This window comes from Phoenix dactylifera, chromosome 14 (assembly GCF_009389715.1).
Source record: "Phoenix dactylifera cultivar Barhee BC4 chromosome 14, palm_55x_up_171113_PBpolish2nd_filt_p, whole genome shotgun sequence".
NCBI lineage: Eukaryota > Viridiplantae > Streptophyta > Magnoliopsida > Arecales > Arecaceae > Phoenix > Phoenix dactylifera.
This window is the reverse complement of record NC_052405.1, coordinates 14761907-14775796: the sequence shown is the minus strand read 5'-3', so window position 1 is coordinate 14775796 and position 13890 is coordinate 14761907. Positions and strand designations below refer to the sequence as shown.

Genomic DNA, 13890 nt, shown 5'->3' with positions numbered 1-13890 from the left:
CGAGGGAGAAGGAAGTATTAATCCAGAAAGGGTCATGAGCATTGGAAATGTTCCTCCGAAATGTAGAGGCTCTTGCCATCTTCCTCACTCATCCTTTACTCAACCCCATATCCTCAAAATACGCAGCAGTGATCTGCTAGCCCAAGGCATATCTGAATCCCATCCCCATTTTGTCAACAAAACTCTATTGAAGTCAGTCACGAGCACCCGGAGCTCCATTGCTCTTAGATTTGCAGACAACCTGCCAGCTAACAAAGGTTGCAAACAAGGAAGAAGATGGCAGCTCTTTCCACAAAAAAAACTTCCTCTAGTTTTATTCCTTTTTTTTCTACAAGCCATGCTGCAAGGAGAAATAAAGACAGATAGGAAGAGAAGAAAGCACCAAATTCAGTAGAACAAGTCATCAAAGAAGAGGGATTGACCTTTCCAGCTCTGGATTCAAATTTCTGAAGGATTGGTTGGCCTGTAACTCTTATTCAGAGGCTTGGGTGTGAGCGCAAATCCAAAGATAGGTAATAGGAAATTCATTCATGGTGCAATCAAAAATACTTCCCAGTCCTTTTGGAAGCCTCCTAACCCAAGTAAATCACTAAGTTTTTTGGAGAAGTTTACTTTCAAATCGAAGATATCTGAAATATCTGAAATGCATTCGATCTATTTGTCCCCAAAGCCTCTTTGTTTGAAAGATAAAAGAAAAAAAGATATCTATTTGATCAATAACAAACATCGTTGTTCTGCTTAAATTAAGGATATCTGAAAACCATCTGATCTGCCTCCTTGTATGGGCGAGAGAGGAAAAAAAAAAGAAAATCCCACTTTAGGGTACAAAACATTCATTCCTTAGGAATATGAGGTGTGAATAGAAAGATGGTCTGCATTTAGCCTTTGGATGCCCAACGGTCAATTTGGCCATCCTACACTATCCTAGTGACTAGGCTACTAAGCTCACACGAGGAGTCTATTCAATTTCCATTACGTCAGAGCCCAAGACTTCAACTAAAAAGATTAGCCGGAAAATATTACTTGGGTTCTTTAGTCATGTATAAGTATCCAAGAGCTTTCTAGCAAATAACTGATATAGGACTATACATACACCTACAGGGTCCTCATATACTTCTCCGTTTAAGTCTTGGCATTCTCGTCATGCTTAAGGTCTAAATCCATTCAAATCTAATCATAAACATCACAATCAGCTCAAGATTAATCTAAATGGGCTCGTGCTGCAGTGTCTCTTAATCCTCATGGTCTGTTAGCCAAGTTTAATATCATATTATTTGTTATAATCCAAGATCTCATCCAAAAATGCTAATCGGAAGGTATTATTTGGGTTTCTAATCCTATCTTAATCCAAGATCTTCTCGATGAATAACCAATATAGGACTAAACACATACCTGCACGGGTGCTCATGCATTGCCTCTTTGGTTTTGCATTAAATGCTTCACCTCAAGTACCCGATCTCTTAGATCTTGTGATTGGGCGTCTCTATTGCCATCCCCATCGGCAACCCATCGATCAAGCTCTATTGCTCTTAGAGGTTCTCTAATTTTATTATCCTGGCTATATATCATCATATTCTAATCTCGCATATCTTTTCTAAGACAAGCTACATATGAATGCTTCTCAAGTTTTTTGTAGTATTTGAAGAACTATAAGTTGGAAATTCACCCAAGTAAAATGAGATACTCATCAACCTTTTGCTAGGCTCTTCAAATTGACTAAAACTTGTTCAATCCATGTTTGCCGGGGGAGCTGGTATCCCCCACAACATGGATTTTTCCTATAATGAAATGTTTTTAGGACATTTGAAATGGTTTTGTGGGAGAAGACAAACACAACCTTATATGTAGGAAACTAGTTTCAAGCTAACTCAACTTTTTTTTTTTTGCATTATTTCCCACTGTAGGATGGTTTTATTGTGGGTTGTATCATGTATGGTTATCAATGTGTTTTCTTGACCTTCCTACTAGTTTTGGAATACCTTTTATTCAGAATTTTCCCCACCACTTAGGATGGCCAAGTTGAGAGTCACCTTATCCCACTCCAACCTCTATGACTTTACCTAATACAACCATCTTCAAGCTAGATATCCAGCGTAGCTCAAACCCTTCTTAAGCTAAATTCAATTTGGGTCTCCTTGGATTAATCAGGTTAAGTCAGGTTGAATTTGATTTAAAGGTATGAAAAAGAATTGGAACACTGCTATTTAGTTGATGTTAGATTGGACCATTGGATCCCAAGTGTTTGTTACATTGTCTTTAATCTTTTAGGTCCATTGTCTGGATAATCAAAAGAAAATCATAAATCAATATAACTAGAAATTGTTGCTGGTCCATGGTTTGTTGTCCACAATTTTTCTATCCGTGGTTCTTTCTCTCTATCATCTCAATTCTCAAGACTCGAATAGAGGGAGACAAAGAGATTAGGTCTAGGTCTTACTGAAATGAGCTTTTCCCATCAATTAGCCTTAGCTTAGCTAGTTGGCATCCCTCTTTACATGATAGAGGGCTAGAGTTTGACCTAATAGCACCCCTATCAAATTTTTCAAAAAAGAAAAGGTATTATAGATATTTTCTAAATGAAAATTAGATATCTACTTGGGCCTGCTGGCTATATATGACGGCAACTTTTTAGATTTGAAAATTTCATCATGTATTAGGCGGTGCATGAAGAATCTATTAAGGGACTATTTTCGAATTAAAAAGTCTACCACATATGATAGGCAGGCTTGAAATAGAAACTTAATTTCACTTTGTAGATGGTCTAAGCCCAAAATTGCACCCCTCTTGAATAGAAAAAGCGCATTGCTCAAACCTATGAACTTTGTGGATTGTATCTTTGCAAGGGTATTTATACAATTTCTCTTATTTGGGAGAATATATACTCAAAAAAATTTACAACTTGGTTGAATCAATAAGTCAAAAAAAGGCCAAGTCACATTTTCACTTTTTCTTTCTTTAACATCTGAATTCGGTCAATTTAAAATAGTAGACGGTCATTTTGATAATTATATTCTCCTTTTGGATTTTGATGTAATTATCATTTTCAATTTTATGATATTTATATACTCTTCATTATTTTGAAGATTAAAGCATATTTAATTTACATGGATTATCGATTTTTAGATCAGTAAAATAGCTTTTAGTAATTTTCAAATAGTGAATTGTAGTTGTTTGTTGAAGCAAGAATTTTACAAAGGTATCACGATTTATTCCATAAGAATTGATGTCTGTTGATGCCTAAATTCGGCTTGACTATGTTCTAATGATTTGGAGGTTTGAGGGGTGCAGATCAGTCCGCTCGGTCCATGGAGGTGGAAAACAGATAGTCAACTGCCATGGAGAGTTATAGACTCACCGAACCATAAATAGAGTTTGGATTATGGGTTATTTAAGAAGTTTCTTGTCAAATTTCATTTATACGGGGTGTTGCTACTGAATCCAGACCGAGGTTAAAGCACAGCTCGGTCGATCCTAAGCTCAGCTGGAGACGAGCTGGACAGGCTGATTGGAGTGTCGAGTGTTGGGCTTCTCTGGAGATGGCCTGCAAGAGAGTCCACTTGTCGGAGAGTTTTCGATAGGAGACCTTTCGAGTCAGACTCGAGAGGCAATAATGTGGACGAGAGATTTTCGTAGGCTGTAGTTTTTGGTGAGCAATGAATGTCATACCTAAGGTTCCATGAGCCATCCCTTTATATAAGAGAGCCTACTTTGTTGTTACCTAACCTCATGTGGCGTGCAATGGTGGCCAGGTAATGGCCAGTAGTAGACCACAGCATAGGAGCCAGTCCACATGGGCGGTGGGTAGCGCTGGCGGGGTGCAAGCCATGGTGTTGCTACAATTGTGGGTTGTCAGAGCTATTAGTCGTTAGGACTGTCAGTCCTTATCGACATATTTTAATTGTTTTCCTAGACTGATGGCTCCTCTTTAGTTGGGACCGAAGTCCCTCACCTCGGTTGGTTAGATGCTCAACTTGTTCTCTTTGATTCTTGTTCGAGGTCAATGTGGTAGGTCCTAAGGCCGTGGTGTCCAATATTTTCTCCATCATTTGCTCCCATTTTCGAGGTTGAACTGCATTCTGATTTGGGCGATGAAAGTCAAGTGATTACTTTGATCGAGGGCGAGACTTTTGTCATGGGCAATAAATGCATCAATCTGTCTTCTCGAAGTGTCGCCCTATCCGGGTTGTCCCAAGACATCATTTTTGCAGGATTTTCCTCGAGGCATTATTACTGCAGTGATTTTGGCGAATCACCGCATCGTGTCCCTAGCTGACATGTTGCTTGATCTACTCGAGTAGCTGAATCGGCATTTTGATCAGTACTATCTGTGCCTCTATATAAGGGTGGTTCCACCCTTCAGTTTACACTTCTTGCTTCATCTGCTGTTTCGCTCGCGTGCACAAGCATCCAGGCCTCTAGTTGGTGCTCCGACAAAGTCCTTCATTCCTTCATCACCGACATTCTCCATGCTTCTCCATTTCTGGTGGGTTTTTGCTACTTGGACGCTCGACCCTTCTTCTTGTCTTCTCCCTCACTACCTTCTCTTCTTCATTTTTTTCTTCATCTTCTTCTTTATTTCTCTCGCCATGTGCCACAATGAGGTTAATGCCTTGGAGGGGAGTCGGTCGCCATACCATTCTGCCTAGGCTCGGTAGTCGTCACCTTTGGCTGAGTCCGAGGTCCAATCGAGCTTGGATCGTAAGGCATTCGTCCTCACACAAGAGGGGATGGACCTCGTCCTAGCCTAGTATTTTATTCCTCTCGAGTTCGTCTTCGAGCTTGCTGGTTCTAGTGACTGGGTTATCCGACCTCCTTCTTGACTCGGCCTATAAGAGGAGACTCTGCGGGTTGGGCTGAGGCTCCTCTCCACTCCTTTTTTCGTCAAGCTGATGAGGGCCTATAGCTTCGTTTCGACCTAATTAGTTTCGAATTCCTGGCATATCCTTGTTGATTTTCTTTCTCTTTATTTTCTCTAGGGCATCCAAGCCTCGATTTTTCTCTTTCGGAGGTGCTTCACCTTGAAGAGGCATCTTAGGGATAGCAGCTAGTGATATTTTTTTCTCGAAAAGACCACCAGTTGCTTCGAGGTACTCCTTCCATCCACGCATGGAAAGAAAGGATTTTCTTTGTTTACTCTGAGTAGCCATGGGGGTTCGAGACCATGTGGAGGGTACCTCGGACCAACCTGAATTGGCTCCCTAGGTTGTCTGGTATGATCAAAGGGCCTTGAACATGCTTCTGAAATCTCGATATGAGATTTCTACCTTGTAGGTGATGTTGTCCGAGAAGAGTCTGATTAACATCGGTCTAAGCCTAGTTGACCCCTTGAGTAAGCTCCTCCTGCACTCTTTTTTTATCTTCCCCCCTTGTTGCATTCCTTTTCGACCTTGTCCTTGGTTTTGCAGTTCTCGCCACCATGAAGACCGACTCCGTGTTGATTCATTAGAGGAGGAAAGTGAAGAAGAGGTTGGTCGCTGCTGTCGAGGTCGAGGTTCCCTAGAAGGAAAGACCAAGGGGAGAGTCCTATTCGGCTGCTACCACCGAAGTCGGGGTCCCTCAGAAGAAAAGATCGAGGGAGGAGTCCTCTTCGACTGCCGCCACCAAAGTGGATGCCGAGGTCCTTAGAAAAGGCCAAGGGGGGAGTCCTCTTCGGCTGCTACCGCCGAAGCTGCTGCTGAGGTTGGGGTCCCCCAGAAGCAAAGGCTGAGATGGGAGTCCTCCTTGGCCATTGCCGCTAAGGCTGCCACTGTGGTTGCCACTTGGGCTCCATCCCCAGAGGTCCATGGCTCAGCTCGATTTAGTCCGAGCTGGTCCGTCCGCAAGGAGCGCCCTTCCGCTCCAAGCCACACCCCCAGGGTTTACTCTCGGTGCTGATGTGTTCGAGAGTTAGACTCGGCTCTAGCGAACCCTGTGGTAGCAATGGAGTTGGTCGAGGCCATGTGGCTCCCGACCGACATAGAGGCTATGCACTCTATCAGCATTACTGAGTTCTTCAACGAGGCTTTCACCATGGTCATTCGAGTAGATCTCTGACTTGCAAAACTTTCTTATAGTCCTTCACTTCGGTTACTGACTCTTGTTCTTCTTTCTAGCATGCCCATGTCATCAGTGAGATGCAGCAAATGGCCGCGAGGCTCTCGAGGCATTGCTCGACACTCGAGGGGAAATGGAAAGCTGCCGAAGAGCAGGGCGAGGTGGCCAAGGTGAAGACCAAGTCAGCCGAGGGCAAGATCAGGTCGGTAGAAGCCTGCACCTCGGTCACATAGGCCTAGGCAGCAATGAAGGAGGCCCAACAGTCTATGGCTAGGGAGGCCCTCAAAGTTGCTAATCAGAGGGAAGTGGAGCTTTCTATGAGGCTAGCCCAAGTTGAGTAGAGAGCCAACGAGGCCGAGCGGTTGGCCAACGAGGCCGAGCGGCAGGCCGCAAAGGCCAATCAACGGGCTGCCGAGGCTAGGGAGCAGGTCCTCCGGGCTAAGGCAAAGATCACGGAGGCAGTCGAGGAGTACCGCACCTCGGAGGAGTTTCGAGAGAAGACCTTGCAGAACGCAGCGGCACCTTTAAGAAAGGCTTTGAGGTATGCTGAGCTCAAGCTCAACGTCTTTTCATAGGAATGGACTTTGCCAACCTCAATGACAATGATGATGATGACATCGATGAAGGTGCAGGCGGCGGAGGCGGCAGCCCATTGACAATGAAGGTGGTGACGTCGGCCGCGGCGAAGGTGGTGACGTTGGTGAGGGTGAATGATGAAATATTTTGCATCACATTTTTGCTTTTTTGCTTGGACTAGCCGAGCTTGATGTACATTTTTTTTATTTGGCCTCTACTAAAGTCGGTGTAAAAGGTTCAAAAGTAATAAAAGTGGAGGAATTTTCCATGTACATGTGTTAGGGTTTTGTCCCTATTGTTTTGTTGTTTGCTCTTCATCTGAGTTTGAGTTATCGCACCATACTTTGACCTTCCATTGTAGTTCTTTCTGGCTCGACTTCTATCAAGATCAATGTATGTACTAAAAAAAATGAAAGTAAAGAAAATTTTCAATGTACCTGACTTCAGTTTTTACTTATTCTCGTTTATTTTTTTATTTGAGTTTAGGTCGTCTCACCGAACCCTTACCTTATAGAGCTTTTGCTTGTCTTGGGCTCCTTGGTCGATGATGAGAGTACAAAAATATAATTTTCATATTATCTTAATTAGTATTATAGCTAATCTTTATTAATAAAATTAATTAATTAATATTTTATCTGTGTTTGAGTGCATGTAATTCAAAAGACCCAATAATGCTGGATTTTAGCGCAATGCCTGGTAGTTCGAGCTCAACGAATTCCCCAGTGTCCGTGATGAGGCGACTCAACAGTTCCTAACATAAAATTTCCATGTATCCACATCAATGAGTTGAAGCAAGTGATTTCCCAACATCTTCAAGTGTCCCTGTGCCGTCTCGAAAGTCCCAAAACAATTCAATCCGTTTGCCATCAACTTCCCAATGTTTAAGTTCTCCAACCGACCGTGGCAACATTCCATTTCCTCTGTTTTGGAACAAACCCAGCACTCAGTTCTTCAACCGTCGCCACATTCCATCCGTTCGAGCACGCGAGGAGTTTCCCAGTTTTCCCAACCGATCATGGCATCTCATCAGCATCCTTCCGTCTCCGCTGTTTCTTCCCAGCTCATCCAAGCGTGGAGCGTGCGACGGAAGAGGAGGAGGCCAGCAACAATCGGGAGGAGAAGAGTCGCAAGCCGAGTCCTCCACTTCTTTTCCAGGAGCTTCTTAGCATCTTCAACCGTCCGTGGCTCCCAACGGCAGCGAGGGAAATCCAAAAGCCAAACCGGCTCTTTCTTTCATCCGTGAAACAACTCCCCAAGATCTTTTGGATTCCAAGCAACAGAGAACCGTCCCAGCCATGAAAAGCATCCCAAGTGATTCGATTTCATTTAATCCGAATCTCATCCACTCCCAGCAGCATTTCAGCTTCTCCGATTGTTTCTCCTCCTTCAAACATGCTGAAAGTATCTATAAAAGGAACCGGGAAGGAGCACGAGGGCCATCCGGAGGAGGAGGGAGAGGGAAGAGGGAGCAAAGAAGGAAGAGGAGGAGAACCATCGGGTGGAAGCAGCAGCAGCCGACGGAAGAAAGAGGGCAGTCAGCAGGATCCATCTGGAAGCATATCTTCTTCCGATTTTCCCAGCCGAGCGAGAGAAGGAAGAGGCCTTCCATTTTTTGGGGATCATCCGGTGAAGGAGAAGGAGAAGGACACGGAGCAAAGGGGAGCCAACATTCACACCTTTTCCAGCCAAGAGAGAGAGGAGAAGAGGCCACGGAAAGAAAACAGGGTGCCCTGTTTCTGAACCAAACAAAGAAAAAAAAAGGGGATTTATGTTTTATTTTATTTATTCTATGCTAATCCCTTTTATAAAATTGCTTGCATCTCATATGGATAGCTAAATCTCTTTTAGCTAAGGCTAGGAAAAAGCCTAGCATTTTCTTCATGTATTTTCTTTAAATCATCAATTGAATTTTAATGTTTTAGATTTGATTTATGGTGCAGTAGATTTGATAGAAATTATTTCAAACTTATATATTTTCTTTGATTTGTTATTTCCCCCGGGTATAACAGATGCTTAGAAATCCCTGTAGTTTAAAATAGAATTATTGTAATGCTGCCCATAAGACTAAATCTATTTTATTATGATTAATAGGTGATTTTAAGAAAAGCATGATGAAGTGCTAGGCTGAATCCTAATGCCTTAGTTATATTTTTGTCAATCTGAATATTATTTAGCCTTTAGTTTTTATTCATAGTCAAATCCCTGTGGATACGATCTCGGACTCACCGAGAATATTACTTCGCTACACCCTATACTTGGGGTATCCTACGTTTAATTTCTCTTTTAAAAAGAGCAAGATTAAAATCGAGCAAGTTTTTGGCGCCGTTGCCGGGGATTTGCAACGTGCGAACGAGAACAAGGCTGCAAATTTCAACTCTTTATTTCTAGTTCTTCAATTTTTCTTTATTTTTAACACAGCTGAAATTTCAAATCTTTTCAGATTCAAGGGCGACACAAAGCAGGACCAGTAACGAGGAAGATCAAGATCACATTTTTGGATTCCCAGAGTGAACGAACTCCGGCCGTGAGTATTTAAATTAATTTTCCTGTTTTGCTCATACTAGTCCTATTTTTCCTAGATTAGAATTTTACTCTTGTTTTAAAAAATTAAAAAAATTATTATTAATTAAAATAATAAAATAATAAAAATAATAAATAAATAAAAAGAAGAAAAAAAATTTAGCTAGTTTGCTTGATCAACTATTCAAATGCAATTTAATGTCATGACATAAAATGTTAAAAATCTTCTTGATTGTTGCATATAGTATAAAGCATTTGCATAAAATAATCTAAGGGCTGAACCCATTAAAAAGATAAGGTCGGGATTTCATCACTCGTCCTTAGCCCAAAAATCATCCAAGTGCATAAATATCCTAAGCCTAATTAAAATCAACTAGACGTTGGCCCCTAAGGATAATCGAGCTCAATAGGACGAAGACCACTGAAAGTTGCACCAATTTCGCTCTATGACCCCGGTCGATGTCTAGGCAAGCTTTGTCCCTCTAAGTGATTAAAGGGAGACAGTTTCTGTTCGAGAAAAGTGGTTTTTAAGTGGGACCTTTGCTACATGCATCGTGACCCCTCCACTTACCTGGGAGCTTACCTGGTCGACTAGGTTATTAGACCGAATTGGAGGCTTAAGTGTACTCTTCAACCCAGTTAGGAGCTGTCTAGAATTTTTAGGAAAACCTTAGAAATTGTTGGGTGATGCATGTTTTAATTAAACTTTTGTTTTGCTGTATTAGGGTGTTTGTGTAAAAAAAAATTAATAATAATAAAAATAAAAATAAAAAATAATAAAATAAAATAAAAAATAATAAAAAACTTAGTATATGCGGTTGTGGCAAAGAGATAAAACGAATAGATTATTTCGAGTTGAATCAAAAGATAAAAATTTAATTGTTCAAAATTCAAATAATCAAATGGAAGATAATGGTAGTAATCAGGGAGATAATGAATTCCAAGATGACTTACCTATTAGAATGCTTCGTGATTATCTACAACCCACTAGGACCAGTACCCCATCCTGTATGGTTATTCCTACTGCTGCGGGAGCTTTTGGCATGAAACCAGGAATAATCCAATTACTTCCAAAGTTTCACGGACTTGATTCTGAAAGTCCCTATTTGCATCTGAAAGAATTTGATGAAGTATGTTCAACACTTCATTTCAATGATGTCACTGAAGAGGTAGTTAAGCTTAAGTTATTTCCTTTTTCTTTAAAGGAAAAAGCTAAGTCATGGTTACACTCCTTAAGGCCTAGGACCATAGCTACCTGGCAAGAAATGACAAGAGAATTTTTAAAGAAATTCTTCCCAACACATAAAACAAACACACTTAGAAGAAATATCATGAACTTTGCACAAAAAGATGGAGAAACATTTTTTCAGTGTTGGGAAAGATTTAAGGACCTTCTCCTTGCTTGCCCACATCATGGATATGAAATTTGGAGGGTCATTAGTTTCGTTTATGATGGTTTGTCCTCCAATATGAGACAATTTGTAGAAATGATGTGTAATGGTGAATTCATGAGTAAGGAACCAAATGAAGCTTGGGATTATTTTGATCTTTTAGCAGAAAATGCACAAGCTTGGGATACAACAGATAAAAATGAAAAATCAAAAATAGCACCTAATGCAAAAGGAGGAATATATCTTATTAAAGATGATAATGATGTCAATGTAAAAATTGCTAATCTGACTAGGAAGGTTGAAGCCATGGAATTAAGCAAAGCCAATATAGGAAAAGCACAAACTATTGTTGAAAGTATATGTGGAATTTGTGAGAGTAATGCACATGTAACCAAGGATTGTCCTACAATCCCTGCTTTTCAAGAAGTGTTGCATGATCAAGCAAATTTCACCAATACTTATAAAAGACCATTTCCAGAAACATATAATCCTAGTTGGCGAAACCATCCTAACTTTAGCTGGAGACATGGACCCACTGCCAATGAATCTCAAGGAAATTCTGTTCCTACTCCTTATGTGCCACCACATAGGAAATCCCTTGAAGATACTTTGCAAACCTTCATGCAAGGGCAGACTCAAATAAATCAGAATACAATGCAATCACTCCAAGAACTTAAAAATTCTGTAGGTCGAATTGAGGCTCAACTTAATGTTAGGGAAAGAGGGACATTTCCAGCCCAACCTCAATCTAACCCAAAGGGTCAACATGAGGTCCATGAAGCAAGTTCATCCCAACCTAAATTTGAGCAAGTAAAGTCTGTCACAACCCTTCGGAGTGGAAAAATAATTAACAAAGAAATTCAAACAAAAGATGACAAACCTAAAAAATCTATTGAAAAGAATGATGAAGATGATAATGAACAAAATGATCCAATACTGCATCACAAGATAGTTGCTCCATTTCCTCAGCGCTTGCTTGCAGCTAAAAAAGGAGTACATGATCAAGAAATCCTGGAAATCTTTAAACAAGTAAAGATTAACATTCCTTTATTAGATGCCATTAAGCAGATCCCATCTTATGCCAAATTTTTAAAAGATCTTTGTACCATAAAGCGAAAACTTTACGTACAAAAGAAAGCTTTTCTAACTGAACAGGTGAGTGCTATTCTCAAACACAACACCCCGCCTAAATATAAAGATCCTGGTTGTCCTACCATATCTTGCATCATAGGAAACTTCAGGATACAACGAGCCCTTCTGGATTTAGGTGCTAGTGTTAACTTACTGCCCTATTCAGTTTATGAACAGTTAGGACTTGGTGAATTAAAACCCACCAAGGTTACTCTCCAACTTGCCGATCGATCTATAAAGATACCAAGAGGAATAGTCGAGGATGTACTTGTCCAAATTGATAAATTCTATTTTCCAGTCGACTTCATAGTATTAGATACCCAGCCTGTCATGAACTGTACCACTCCAATACCTGTCATTCTAGGCCGCCCATTTCTAGCTACTTCTAATGCTTTGATCAACTGTCGAAATGGAATAATGAAAATGTCATTCAGGAATATGACTATAGATTTCAATATATTTAACATTTGTAAACAACCCGATAATGACAATGAAAATGATGAAATTCATGGAGTTAATCTAATCGACTCCATTGTAGAAGATGCTCTTGTCCCATCTCTTTCTTCTGATCCTTTAGAAACATGCCTAACTCATTTCGGAAATACAGATATCAACCAAAACTTTAGAGAAATCAGTGCTATATTAGATTCAGCTCCTTTGTTGGATACAGATAGGTGGAAATCTCGTTTTGAAGAATTGCCTACACGCAACAATAGTCCTCTACCATCTAGTGTTCAAGCGCCTAAACTTGAGCTAAAGCCTTTGCCATCTGAGCTCAAGTACGCATACCTTGGTCAAGAAGAAACTTTTCCTGTGATCATATCATCCCAACTCGAACAAAGTCAAGAACTAAAATTATTAGAAATTCTCAAAAAGCATAAGGGAGCATTAGGCTGGACAATTGCTGATATCAAGGGAATTAGTTCCTCAATTTGCACTCATAGAATCCACTTAGAAGCTGATGCCAAACCTTCTCGTCAACCTCAACGACGATTAAACCCAAACATGAAGGATGTGGTTAGAGCAGAAGTTCTGAAACTTTTGGATGCGGGTATGATCTACCCAATTTCAGATAGTAAATGGGTAAGTCCAACCCAAGTGGTCCCGAAAAAATCTGGTGTTACTGTAGTCAAAAATGCCAACAGTGAATTAGTTCCAACTAGGGTCCCCACTAGTTGGCGTGTATGCATTGACTATAGGAAACTTAATTCTGTCACTAGGAAGGATCATTTTCCTCTACCTTTTATTGATCAAATTTTAGAAAGGTTAGCAGGTCATAAATATTATTGCTTCCTAGATGGCTATTCAGGTTACAACCAAATTGCAATTGATCCTGAAGATCAGGAAAAGACCACTTTCACATGTCCTTTTGGCACATTTGCTTACAAGAGAATGCCTTTTGGATTATGTAATGCTCCTGCAACCTTCCAAAAATGCATGCTCAGTATTTTCTCCGACATGGTTGAGCGCTTCTTGGAAGTTTTCATGGATGATTTTTCGATTTTTGGCTCCTCTTTTGAAAACTGTATAGACCATTTAAGGCTAGTCTTAATTCGGTGTGAGGAGAAGAATCTAATCTTAAACTGGGAGAAGTGCCATTTCATGGTAACTAGGGGAATTGTTCTCGGGCATGTCATTTCATATGAAGGAATTGAAGTAGACAAGGCTAAAATTGACTTAATTGCTAATTTACCCAACCCAAAAACTATCAAAGATATACACTCATTTTTGGGTCATGCAGGATTTTATAGGAGATTCATTAAAGATTTTAGCTCAATATCTAAACCCTTATGTAATCTCCTTCAAAAGGAAACCCAATTTGTGTGGTCTGAAGAATGTCAAAAAGCTTTTGATAAACTTAAAAGCTTGCTGACCTCTGCTCCCATCATGCAACCACCTGACTGGTCACTTCCTTTTGAAATTATGTGTGATGCTAGTGAATATGCAGTTGGGGTAGTTCTAGGGCAAAGAAAAGAAAGAAAGCCTTATGTTATCTACTATGCAAGTAAGACTTTAAATAGTGCACAAATGAATTACACAACTACGGAAAAAGAACTACTCGCCGTAGTATTTGCACTAGACAAATTTAGGTCTTACTTGATTGGATCCAAAATCATTATCTACACTGACCACGCTGCCCTTAAGTACCTTCTTTCAAAAAAGGATGCTAAGGCGCGTTTGCTTAGGTGGATCCTTCTGCTCCAAGAATTTTTTCTAGAAATAAGAGATAAAAAGGGGG

At 40.4% G+C, this 13890-nt stretch overlaps 1 non-coding gene across 1 annotated transcript; it reads right to left on the bottom strand.

Moving 5' to 3' along the window:
• Positions 1–10442: 10442 nt before the first annotated feature.
• Positions 10443–10549, bottom strand: LOC120113200. Its single transcript, XR_005515003.1, has one exon. It is a non-coding gene; the product is annotated as a small nucleolar RNA R71 (small nucleolar RNA).
• Positions 10550–13890: the final 3341 nt, after the last annotated feature.